A 13,247-nucleotide genomic window follows, 5' to 3' on the forward strand; every position below is an offset into this window, starting at 1 on the left:
TCAGTTGTTATGTTTTTTTTCCACGAACTATTTTGTTTTAATTGGAGGGAACCATGCAATGACTGCATAACAGCATGCAAAACGTTCATTTTTATTTCTAACTTTGTAGTTCTTGATTTCTTTTTTTTTTGTACCATGCAGTTTGGGGTTTTTCTCATTGTTGAATGCCGCATGGTAACCTTTAGTTGTTTACATCAATGTACCTCGGTCTTTAGTCGCATTGGTGCATTGGCGATCATATCACATCTTAATTTTGACTGTATAACAAAAAGAACAACTTATTACTTCGCAAGAGCTTTGTTTATTATAAAAATGAACATAGAAATCATACAAAACAGTCAAAACATGTGATAACAAAAAAAAAATATAAAAACAAAAATAAATCATTAAATACAACAGTAAAAATACAAACAGAATAAAAAGTTTTTCTATAACAAATCAATGATTTCTACAAGCATCAGTGCAATATGTACTTGGTGGACATTTATTCTGGTTGCATTGGGAAACACAGTATTGGTCGGCATACGTATAACGACTTTTGAACAGTGGGGTTGCCTGGCATGTACCCACATTTTGTCCTAAAATTGGCAAAAAGCTATGTGGGCGTCTTGTTGAACACCAGTATTAGAAAACCGACTGGTCCCAGACGATGAAATTGCTATATCTGCACAGCCATAAAATTGTTCTTGTGGTCCACAGCCAATACAACAATTATGGTTGTTATCACAATTATATGAGTTCCCTGCAAAAATTTATTGGAAATTTTACTTTCATGTTCTTATTAATTATACATTTATAGCAAGACAAAACAAAAATAAGCATCATTATGCAACTTTCGAAAACCTTTGATGAGTATTTTTTTGTATACTTCCAATATTTCTGTGTGTTTGGTTTTCGAATCGTGGGACTGAAAGATAAATGATTAAGATTATTGCAGAGTTTTGCGCGCGTTTGGCGTACAAAACTATAACCAGGCTTATAGTTTTGAACGTCAAGCGCGCGTTTCGTCTATGAAGTTGAAAATTACGAAAGGTTTTGCCGAATACAGTTAAGGTAATCTGCGAGCAAGAATTATGAGTATAGTAAAGATTGTTGATCAGAACGATCTGCAGACATATACCAGATGATAGCACATTGAAGTCTTTTTCTGTGTTCGATTTTTTAAATAAAAACAGTTAGTTATTAACAAGCATATGTCTTTTTTTTAAATTGCATTTGTTAAAGAGAATGTCTTACCTGTATTCCATTTCCATTGTAAAACGCACTGTTTGCATGACAATCCCCGAGGGAGTACCAAATGAAATGTATATGTACCAATAGCACCTGGTTCATTAAACTTAGTACGACCTCTAGGTTGTTGCAGAAGATATCCATCCAGACATGCTTGTGAAGCTGGTTGATGTGGGTTATTTACTGGACAGAGACGGAACTCAAAGTATCCAAGATGAGTAGCAGTGACTTGGACTTTAACCTCAATTGTCTGTCCTGATTAATAGTGTCCCGTAACAATGCCGTTTGCATATTTCCCTCCAGCCTCGTTTTTACGAGCTTCATTCCAAGGGTCTCCACATACTCCACATTTACCACCACTCGTAATCCATTATTTCTGAAAAAATAAAAGTACGTTTACATATACATTTCGTCACATCAATAAGGCAAAAAAGAGGATCTAGTCGACTTGATGTATTCATGACTTAAACAGGAAAGAAAGTTTAGTTCCCCATGGAAAACAAAGAAAGCATATCGAATAACTAGGCTGGAGAATTTGAATTTTAAACCAACAAGTATTGAATCATATGGTATGATACCTTAACATGATCATTAATATGTGCATTGGACAAAATATCAAGACATATATTGGTATCACAGATAAACTTACATTTCCAATTCTTATTTGTATTAGACCAAACACAACGAGCGAACTTATAAAAATATTAAATGGCATAGTAATTTTGACCTATTGGAGGGCATGCCCCTCAAACAACCGGAGCACTAACTACTCCGTCTTCCTAAAAAGTACTCGTCAACTATTTTCGTAAGCTGCTAATTAACACAGTTTATTTTAATACGTATCCCATAACTATTATAACAGCATTGATGAAGCTGCCCATGGTAAACACAATACTGATTTATGGTGCAATATTTCTAGTTAAGAACTAGATTAAGCATTTAGTTTGTACTGCTTAATCATTTCACTTGCCATTTCTCGTACTAAGTATTGTATAATTTGATGTATATATCTGGATACTTACATCGAAGCTACCACAATATAATTGGTTGTCGTCGTAATTTATAGGTGTTCTGTATCTATAACGCCACATCGTGGATCTTCCGGGAGGAGAAACGTGTCGTCCGTGTCCCAAAACAGATGCAGTTAATGCGATCAGTACTGTTATTTTCAGCAACATATTAATGTTCTGAAAATATTTTACAAGTAATACTTAATAAATAAATTTTTTCACATTTTTTTAGAATTTTTCTATGCATGTTCATTGTCAAGATAATTAACAAGTGTTGACAATGTCAAAACCTTTTCTTAGGTATATAATGGTTTACACGTCTTGCATATTAAGCTACTATGTTGGTCTTATTATTTAGAAGATATATTACTATCAAAGGTTTTAAATAAATTGTTTTGTGCAGCATTGCTTGTAAAAACGAAAAAATATATAGTTTTCCTTACTTCTGTTAAATGCTGAATATTGCAACGTGTTTCTGTTTGTATACAATGTTCCATGTGCTTCCCTATTTATAGTAAAAGTAACGAATATTCCAGATAATCAGTGAAAATTAATGAATTTACATTTAGATAATTCATACTTTAATCTCTTCGAAACGTACGTATTTTTGAGTAAATAATTGATTGAACTTTTCGAGTGATCTGCACTTATATTTCATTTATTCGAGGTGAAAAAGATAAGGAATAAGAGAAAATGTTTAAGTAAACACTCAGTTTAATTATTAGGGTTTGGATTTTTTTTTAAATAATAAAACAATAAAACTTTGTGACATTAATGGACGAATCTAATAAAGTCGATATCCACATATGACCTGAAAATATTTGTCTGTAATTTAACAGTAATACAGTTGCATAATTACTAATTGTGATTTTTTTCTATTTAGCAACATTCCAGCAGCGCCTGCATATCGAGTATAAATCTCCTTGTTGATACAATATTGCAGAGCTTGCCTTTTCTATCATTTGAAGATAGAGATTTGCCGCTTTCAAGGCAGCTATTGAACCACGTGTTCCAAGTGGTACTTTCGATTTTTCTTTTGACTGAGCGTTATGAAATTAGTTGCAATATTCTTAATTACAAATGTAAAGCATTATATCTGCAACTGTTCGGAATTTAATAAATTCAAATTTCTATCTAAATTGAAATAATTACACGACATAGACTGAGTTAGCAAACACCATAATTAAACGACGAAATGAATATTCTTGCACTTGGAAGTATATTTCATTTAATATATGAAAGCTTGAACAGTAAACTAAATGTTGTGGTCTTCAATTGACGAATGCTAACCGGTTGTTTCATGTTGTCTAGAAGAAAGGGAACTAGATAGTTTTCTCGTGATCTGACCAGGACTAGGAAGTAAAAAGTGTAATTACAAATCGCAAACAAGATAACGAACAATTATCTCTTTATGTTTTCCTCGCTCGTATTCACGCAAAAACAAATATGTTAAAGACATGTCTGCATTTGAAGAAATGCGGAAGTTGTGTCACACTTGACATTCAAAATGTGAGACAAGAAATATTTTTAGACCACCTCTTTTTTCTACTTTTTTTGCCCTAAATCTGTATAAACCGGTAGCAAAATGTTTAAACGTAAATTGTCATATAACATTATTAAATTGCACTATGATGATCAATTTGTTTGGAGAGGATCTTTATTCGGCAAAACAGTGATTTTTACGACCTGGCTTTCATTTAAAACCCGCCAGTGCTCTGCTAAATGAAGAAAATATCCAAACAGATGTAAACCGGAAGACATACAAAAGGTACTCAATCGACCTTATAGGACATTAAAACACATCAAACATTATCACCAGACTGATCTTTGATTACAAAATTTTCACTTATCAATAAGAACATCAGCAGTAAGATGAACGCTATAACCTTCAAATCAATGAGTAATGCATGCAGATATTGTTTTGTTCTGGAAAACAACGGAACTATGTTGCTTTATGAATGATGCTAACATGATTTGGAAATAGTTTTGACTACACAAAGATAATAATTATCCTTTATCTTATAGTATATATACTTTACTATTAATCTTTACAAATCTGCACCAAAGCAAGTTCACTTTGTACCTAGATAAATCTCTCAAAACATCCAATAAACATTACTGTAAGTAGTGAAAAGTGGGTAACATGTACAATTGATTTTATGTAAAACAAATTTACTTCGTTTTTCCGAATATTTTTTTCGGTATTTACTTATATTAAAACTGATATTTTATGTTTACTGCCGTTATAGAACCACATGATAGGTGGTGCAATTGGTGCAGCAGGATTGTTCAGAACACTTTCAATCCCATTTTAAAGTGCGATTTTGTGTTAGAGTTGAACCAAAAATCACTATAAAATATACAAAACATAAAATATGGAAGTCAACAGGATTTGCTCTGCCCAGTGTTATATTCTTATATGCTTTACATCCAGACATTGAACAATTTGTTATATTATACACACATATTTTCTTCTTCTTTTCAATATCGTCCTAAATATGAATGAAATAATTTCTATTGGACATTTTGTAAGGAACAATATAAAAATTTCTTATAGAATTATCTCTAAGGTTGCTAGGGTGGCTGCTCCCCAACTCACTGACTTGGATTTATTCAGTTTTGGTTTATTGCATAATTGTTCTTAACAGTGACTTGTATTATGTTTTTAAAATTCAATTCAATGTTTTATCTAATTCTCATATCTCAACAAGTACAATCGATATTTATAAATTGTAAAACAATACTACATAAAATGAGAGTAATTATACACAGAATTTGAAAAAAGCTATTAAAATGAATACATAAACTACATTAAACAATATGAAATAAAGTACTATAGACAATAAATGAAATGTCTACGTCTTCTTAATTATATAACAGGTTTTGGCACACACACGTATTATATTTACATCTGAGAATAAAAACACTAATTTTTGGTTGTCATCAAAAGTGCTAATTATATATATAATATGTTCATTAACAGTTTCAGCAACATAATGAAAATGGTTTCTTAAATTGTATAAAGAGGACATCTTAATAAAATATGAGCTTCGTCTTCAATAAAATCATCACATATATGGCACACTCTGTTGTCTAACAAAATTTTTTTCAACAATTTGTATGTTCGTAGCTTACTGCCACCTCTACTCGATATAAATTTATCCGAATGTACAACAGCATGCCAAATATCTACTTGTTCATCGTTTAGTTTTGACATAACATGTTTAAATTTTCAACTTAATTAGTGTCCATATTTTCAGAACACAGTAAATGACTTAAAGTCAGTTCGCAGAAGGTTTTCCTTACCAAAAATTTCCAGTTTTTAACACGCTCGTGCTTCATACTCATATTGTCAGCCCACATATGAACTTTTGCATTTAACTGTTCTGAGCTCATGTTATTTAATCTACACCACAAAAAAAAATATATTTTCCAACTGCTTATTAGAAATAGGTGTTATATCTAAAACTCCAGTAACTTCATCATTTAATGTATATTTTCCTATTCCAATAAAACAATCTACAGGCCCTATTATATACGGAATTATATAAGAATATGTTTTTACACATATATACTTGCTCCATATTCTATCATAGGACAAACCAAAGTCTGATATAATTTTACAAATACATCGAAACAAACGTCAGCTTAAAGTTTACACATGGCTATTACCAACCATAAAGCTCGAAGATGCAACGGCATTTGCTTTGATATTATAGTCTAATAAATAACCTTTATCTGAAATCTTATGTTAGATGTTCTTCAAAATAACTCAAATGCTTGGAGATTTTCCCTCTCATTTCATGATTTAAAAAAAGAAAAATTTGGATGACCAAAATACAAATTGTTTTATTCACTTAGGAAATTAACCTTAGATATATTTGGCCAATCTTGTTTCATGTCTTTTTAGGGCATATACCTCCTTATGTATTCAAATACTTATAATCCTTGGCTTTCACATGTTTGAGTTTGAGTGATCCCGATGAAGGTAAATCCACCAACGCAGATGTGACGCAACCAATGTATACATTGTTCTACATTGTCTAGCACTTTACATGTAATACAATGACTGCTAGTCTTTAACGGCATCATACACTAAGAAGTCAATGCTTTGTTACTGACTTGATTGATAAGATTTGTTTTTTTATATTCTCCATTGATGAGGGGGCTGACGGGTTATTTTTGTCCTTCGTGATCGTGGAAATTTGCTTTCCGTGATTCGTTTTTAGTGCATTTTTTGTGACTCGTTTTCAATTTAATTTGATAAACGTTCACAGTGATGAAGGTTTTAAATCGTCGTTTTTATGTGAACAGTGATGTAGGTGTTAAACTGTTGTTTTTCGTGAACAGTTTTGTTGTATTTCCTGTGAACTGTGATCAGCAAATTTAACATTTAGTGAACCGTAATGAAAACCCCCCATTACCCCCTCATTGATGAGTTTTGAATTTTTTAAGATTTCAATTTCCAACTCCCTCAGGCAAATTTTACCTAAAATGGATTTTTGTTATCTGTTCATGAGGGTCATCAAGAAAGCCTTTCGAACTCACTAAATTTTTAAAAAGTTATTTTAATTTTATTTAGTCATACAGTTTGGATGATCATACACCAGCGTCACCAATCAAATGGAAGTTAAAATGTATTTTACCGATTTACATGCGCACTTCACTGGTTTGTGGAATAATCTTCGTTCAGAACCAAATCTTTGGAAAGGAAAACAATAATCCGACGATTTGAAAACCGAAAGGGCCTTCATAAGTAACAAAAGCCGTCTAAGGGTCAAATATGGCGGAGAGAGTTGAAACCTAGTTTGAATACTATTTTATAACGATGACCACGCGACAAAATACTGGGAACACATTGTTTTATCCATGCCCTTCCGTTCGTCCATCCGTCCATCCCACATATGGTTCATGTTTTGCCTCCAGTTGTCAACCTGCCAATCGTTGTATTGTAAAGGGTGGTCGTACTTAAACTAGCTTACAGTGTGCATATATTCAGGATTTTTATTTTCTTTAAATATTACAAAATGACATCATTTGCTGCCATTTTTGGGTGAAACTATGCATCCGAGGTACATGGTTGTTGTAAAAAGTAAAATAACAAAAATACCATATAAGGAAAATTCAAATCGGAAATTCCCTTATCAAATGGCAAAATCAAAAGCTCAAACACATCAAACGAATGGAAAACAACTGTCATATTCATGACTTGGTACAGGCATTTCCTTATGTAGAAAATGGTGGGTTAAACCTTGTTTAATAGCTAGCTAAACCTCTCGCATGTATGACAGTCGCATAAAATTCCATTATATTGACAACAATGTGTGAATAAAACAAACAGACATAATAGGTAAAAATGTCAAAAATAGAACTAAATAAATAAACTAGAACCTCAAAAATTATAGTTTGGTAGTACTCATAATAGGGATCTGCATTTTTTTCAGGATGATGATATACTAGAATTTTACATGTATGACTCGAAGTTGAACACATAATGTTTTAGGAAAATTTTGCAAACGAAGATCATGGTTTGTTCGGTAAACTTCTCAAATAGTTTACAAGCTAGACCTGTTATATCAACTGAAAATTAAAAAAACAAATGTAACACTTCAATCAATCAAATACCGTAGTACTGATGGCTGGTTGCATGGTATTCCCGGGAAATGAAAGTTCCAACCAAAAGACGGTTACAGTATGAACAACACAATAAGTTTTCTTCTTGAAAGACAGTCATTGGGTATGGTCGAGCTAAAAGGTTTGAAAAGACATAATCATATTTAGGATAATGTATTACAATGACCTATTAAAACAGAAAAACCGAAACCCTCTCTGATCAACTTTGCGTTAGGGAGTTGCATTTACTTATACAATTGAATGACTTTCAGTAGTCAGTTATCACTCAGTGAATCTTGTATTTAAATTCTTATCCCACTTATATCATATGATGTTTTGACCATATTTGTACATACTAGTAATCTTATTTGAAATTTATATATTAAGATAAGAAATTGAACGGTGGAAAATGAATCAGAAATATTCGCAATATTTATATGAAATTGATGAAAGTAACATAATGTAAATAATATAAATAATAAAAGAAACAATAAAAACAATGGTAGTTATATGAACCACGTAACTTTTCGTTTTTGTTCAAAGCCTTTTGCGTATTTTCGCAACCATAATACAATGAAAATTACGAATATGAAGGCGAACAAACGTCATACACATGATGGTCATCGACTGGGACTTCCCTTTTCAGTCATTGTGGGATTAACTGATATATAGGTCACTTATCAAAATTCAACAAACTTTTATATATATACATGCGTATGTTGCGAAGAGATTAAAGAATGTTTTATCTGAAAGTAAACTTATTAATCCTCGTGTATTCACTGCCATATCCGTCATTTTTCCTATAAATATGGAAGCACATGTTAAATTGTATACAAACAAAAGCACGTGGAGAACTAGGTAATAACTAATAAGCTGATTTTCCTCTTTAATTTACATATTATGACATAACACGTATTGTCATACTACATGATCAAATAATATATAATGTGAGTGTTTTTTGTTGAAACTTTTCAATATGTATACGCATTTATCGCATAAATATGATATAAAGAAACTTGCATCCACGAATTTATTGATAAATTGATAAAAATATCTATGTGAATAAGACAAGCGTTGGTTCAATATAAATTTCCTTCGGACTATAAGGGAACTATGGAAAAAGTAAAACAACAAAATTATCGATCTCCAAGGAAAGTCCATTATCCAATGGCAAAATCAAAAGCTCAAACACCCCAAACGAATGGAAAAACAACTGGCTATTCCTGACTTGGTACAGACATTTCCTTATGTCGAAAATGGTGGATTACATGTATACCTGTCTTTATAGCTAGCTAAACCTCTCACTTGTATGACAGGAATAAGTGCCTTACCAATTATATATCTCTCAAATATGGCTTACTTCCTGTTGAAAACACAAAAAAATGACATTGACGAAATTAATGTTACTATATTAATTATTTATGCACTACTTTTTAATATGTCATTTGTACTTAACAGGAAAAAGAATATGCTGACTCGGACTTTCACATTATCTACATTTATTGCTGTCGTCTACGGGCACGGCAGACTAATAACTCCTACTGGAAGGTCCACAATGTGGCGCTATGGGCACAGCTCACCTAAAAATATAACGATAACCAGTTATCTTGTGGAGGATTCTATGTAAGTCATGATAGATATCTAATCATTTTGTAACTAGGAAATATAATATTTTTGTAAGTAGTATTAATAAACTTATAATGGTATATTGTTGATCGACGGGATCTAAGAAACAAATTACATTTTAATGATAAGAAGAAAACAAATGTGCATTTTTTATATTCCAGTATCGAAATAGCTGTTTCATTTAATTGCCTATGATTAATCTTTGTCAGCTTTGTACTTCTAACATGCATTTGATATACGTGTATTTATTTCTTTCAGAAATAATGGACACTAAATGGAGGAAACTGTGGAGTATGTGGTGACCCATGGAACGAGGCTCGTGAGAACGAGGCTGGAGGAAAATATGCAACAGGCACCATTGTTAGTCAATATAAGACAGGACAACAGATTCAAGTTAAAGTTCAGATCACTACTACTCGTCGTGGATATTTTGAGTTCCGTCTTTGTCCGGTTAACAAAACACGTCAGCCAGCCACTCAAGCCTGTCTAGATAGGAACATACTAAAGCAACCAAATGGACAGTCTAAATTTTATGAACCAGGAGCAATCGGTACATATACAGTTGATCTAATTCTACCTCAAGGTTTAACATGTACGCAGTGTGTGTTTCAGTGGAAATGGAACACTGGTAAGAAACAAATTGACTGAATTTGTGCACAGTTGTCCGAGTACATACATGTATACATTAACTTTTTTAATTGTTATACCTTTGATTTTTCATAAAACATTGCTTCTATTAAGTATTAAATTTTTTGACGATTGTAGATATGCAAGAAGGTTTAAGCGTGATTCCAGAGATTTCATTTTTATATCTAACTTAACACATACCTCGAGCTTAAAAGTTTCGTTAATACAGATATTGCATCCATTTATGTAACAACATTATTGTTAAACAGACGGAGTAGTCCAATTTCCCCCGAATATGTTTAACAGGACATTTTTCAAATTATTTTCATCATTATCACTGTATTACAACCCAATGTGTGTACTTTAAAATTTAAACAATATTTCGACTAAGATTACCTATTTATTAACGCAAAAACACAGGCCTGCACTTTAGTGTCTTACAGGTTTCGAAAACGTTTGAGTATTTATCCCTTAAATATAAATTAAATTTAATCAATACAAAATGTTGTTGGAATTAAAGCTATGCTTTGTCTTCGAATATCAACAGGTAGCAATGAAAAGTATTTGTTTTAATGAAAATAAGTGAAAGTGTGTAACGCATATATTTAGTACTCATTTTTACGACTCAATTAAAACGTTAAGTATTTAGTTGTGTTTTAATAACCTTATATTTATATATAACCTTGTGTGTGAAACAAACACATCTTTGGCTGTGTTTGGATATATGCCTAAGGCAGCCTCTGGTTAACCATAGGTACCATTGGGTACCTCTGGTTTGATATTTTATATAACAAAATATCAAACCATGGGTACCCACGGGTACCTATTGGCAATCAGAGGCTGCCTTAGGCGTAGATCCAAACACAGCTTTTGTCTCAATAATCTAGAGCTGGTGCATATCTATCGTTGAAGAGCGTATAGTTGCCGTTGTATTAGTATATTTTGTTTCTGCAAATTCGGGCTTTTGGATTTTGTTATCATTTTTAAGTATGCAACAATAATTATTAGAAATATGTAGGATCATTAATAACACCAAGAACTAATAGCTTTGGTCTTGCTATCAATTACAATTATCTTGCATACTATAATGTGGTCCGAACAATAGGATACGAAAATTGTTGTACAATTGCATACTTAAACAGATATACTATTTTCTTCTTGCAGGAAACTCATACAACTGTGATAACAATCATAAATGTTGTATTGGTTGTGGGCCACAAGAACAGTTTTATGGTTGTGCGGATATTGCTATTTCACCGTCTGGGACAAGTCAGATTTCTAATACCGGTGTTCAACAAGGACGCCCAGTCGGGTTTTTATCCATTTCAGGACAAAACATTGGAACATGCCAGGTAACACCACTGTTCAAAGGTCGTTATCGATATGCCGATCAATATTGTGTATCACAATGCAACAAGAATAAATGCCCACCAAGCATATACTGCACCGATGCATGTAGATCTCACTAAAACTCTTTTTACAAAACCTATACTCATTTTACTCACATTTTATTTGATACAAACTATTTTTTTTATAAGTGTATATATTTATATACACTTTTTAAAATTTATTGTTATTGCATAATTAATGTGTTTTTTTTTTATATTAAAATCGTAATTTAATAAACTCATTGTTTTTTTTAAATACTCAAGAAAATAAGTTCTCCTTTTTAAGTTTGCAGATATTTTGCTTTTTATATACATTGTATTGTCATCCATGAAAGCAGTTAAGATAAGATAGACACACCTGCAGTTCAGTTCATATGAAAACAACAAATGTATTTCACGTTTAATAATTATTATATGGCCTTCCAAATACCGTTTCGATTCCTAACATCACTGAAGAGACATTAATTGTCGAAATCCGGATATGGTGTACAAATTTTTGCACCTCATTTTTGCTGTATACCGTCTTTACTGCAAGTTTATTGTTTTCTGTTTGGTATTAGATTAACGATAGAGTCCATTTTGTTACATCTTGTGATCCGTACAGTTGGCAATCGCCAATGCCAGTCAGCAGGGTTTAAAAATTGTTCGACCTGTTAGTCAAATGCGTTTTATTTAAATATACTTTTTCACTTTTTTGGTCTTTTGGAAAATGTTGTTTGTGATGTATTTAGACCCCTCTACCAAGAAATTTGTTTAGCATGCAAAAGTATAAAAATTGCGGTTTTCATCCAGCGCAATCTCAGGTTTGAACGTTGGATTAAATTTAGACTTGTTTATATTCTTTTGTTTGGGCTTGTATTATATTTGCCTTCGGGTTTTTATGATCCGTTCATTCTATTTCGACTCTTCAAAATTCAAGAGTCTATCCTAAATTGAGGTAAATTATATGGCCTTCCAAATACCGTTTCGATTCCTAACATCACTGAAGAGACATTAATTGTCGAAATCCGGATATGGTGTACTAATTTGTGCACCTCATGTTTGCGGTATACCATCTTTTCCGCAAGTTTATTGTTTTCTGTTTGGTATAAGATTAATGATAAAGATCCATTTTGTTACATCTTGTGATCCGTACATTTGGCAATCGCCAATAGCAGTCAGCAGGGTTTAACAATTGTTCGACCTGTTAGTCAAATGCGTTTTGTTTAAATGTACTTTTTCACTTTTTGGGTCTTTTGGAAAATGTTGTTTTTGATGTATTTAGACCCCTCTACCAAGAAATTTGTTTTGCATGCACACGTATGAAAATTGCGGTTTTTATCCAACGCAATCATAGGTTTGAACGTTGTTTTCAATTTAGACTTGTTTATATTTTTCGTTTTGGCTTGTATTACATTTGCCTTCGGGTTTATATGATCCGTTCATCCTATTTCGACTATTCAAAATTCAAGAGTCAATCTAAATTGAGGTAAAGTATATGGCCTTCCAAATACCGTTTCGATTCCAAACATCACTGAAGAGACATTAATTGTCGGAATCCGGATATGGTGTACAACGTTTTGCACCTCATGTTTGCGGTATACCATCTTGTCCGCAAATTTTTTGTTTTCTGTTTGGTATTAGATTAATGATAAAGATCCATTTTGTTACATCTTGTGATCCGTACATTTGGCAATCGCCAATGGCAGTCAGCAGGGTTTAAGAATTGTTCGACCTGTTAGTCAAATGCGTTTTGTTTAAATATACTTTTTCA

At 32.3% G+C, this 13,247-nt stretch overlaps 2 pseudogenes; one reads left to right on the plus strand and one right to left on the minus strand.

Annotated features, from left to right (window-relative positions):
• Positions 1 to 495: 495 nt before the first annotated feature.
• Positions 496 to 5,636, minus strand: LOC127706590 (uncharacterized; annotated as a pseudogene).
• Positions 5,637 to 9,321: 3,685 nt separating this feature from the next.
• On the plus strand, positions 9,322 to 11,575 carry LOC127706591 (uncharacterized; annotated as a pseudogene).
• Positions 11,576 to 13,247: the final 1,672 nt, after the last annotated feature.

Source organism: Mytilus californianus, unplaced genomic scaffold (assembly GCF_021869535.1).
Source record: "Mytilus californianus isolate M0D057914Y unplaced genomic scaffold, xbMytCali1.0.p SCAF_6, whole genome shotgun sequence".
Taxonomy (NCBI): domain Eukaryota; kingdom Metazoa; phylum Mollusca; class Bivalvia; order Mytilida; family Mytilidae; genus Mytilus; species Mytilus californianus.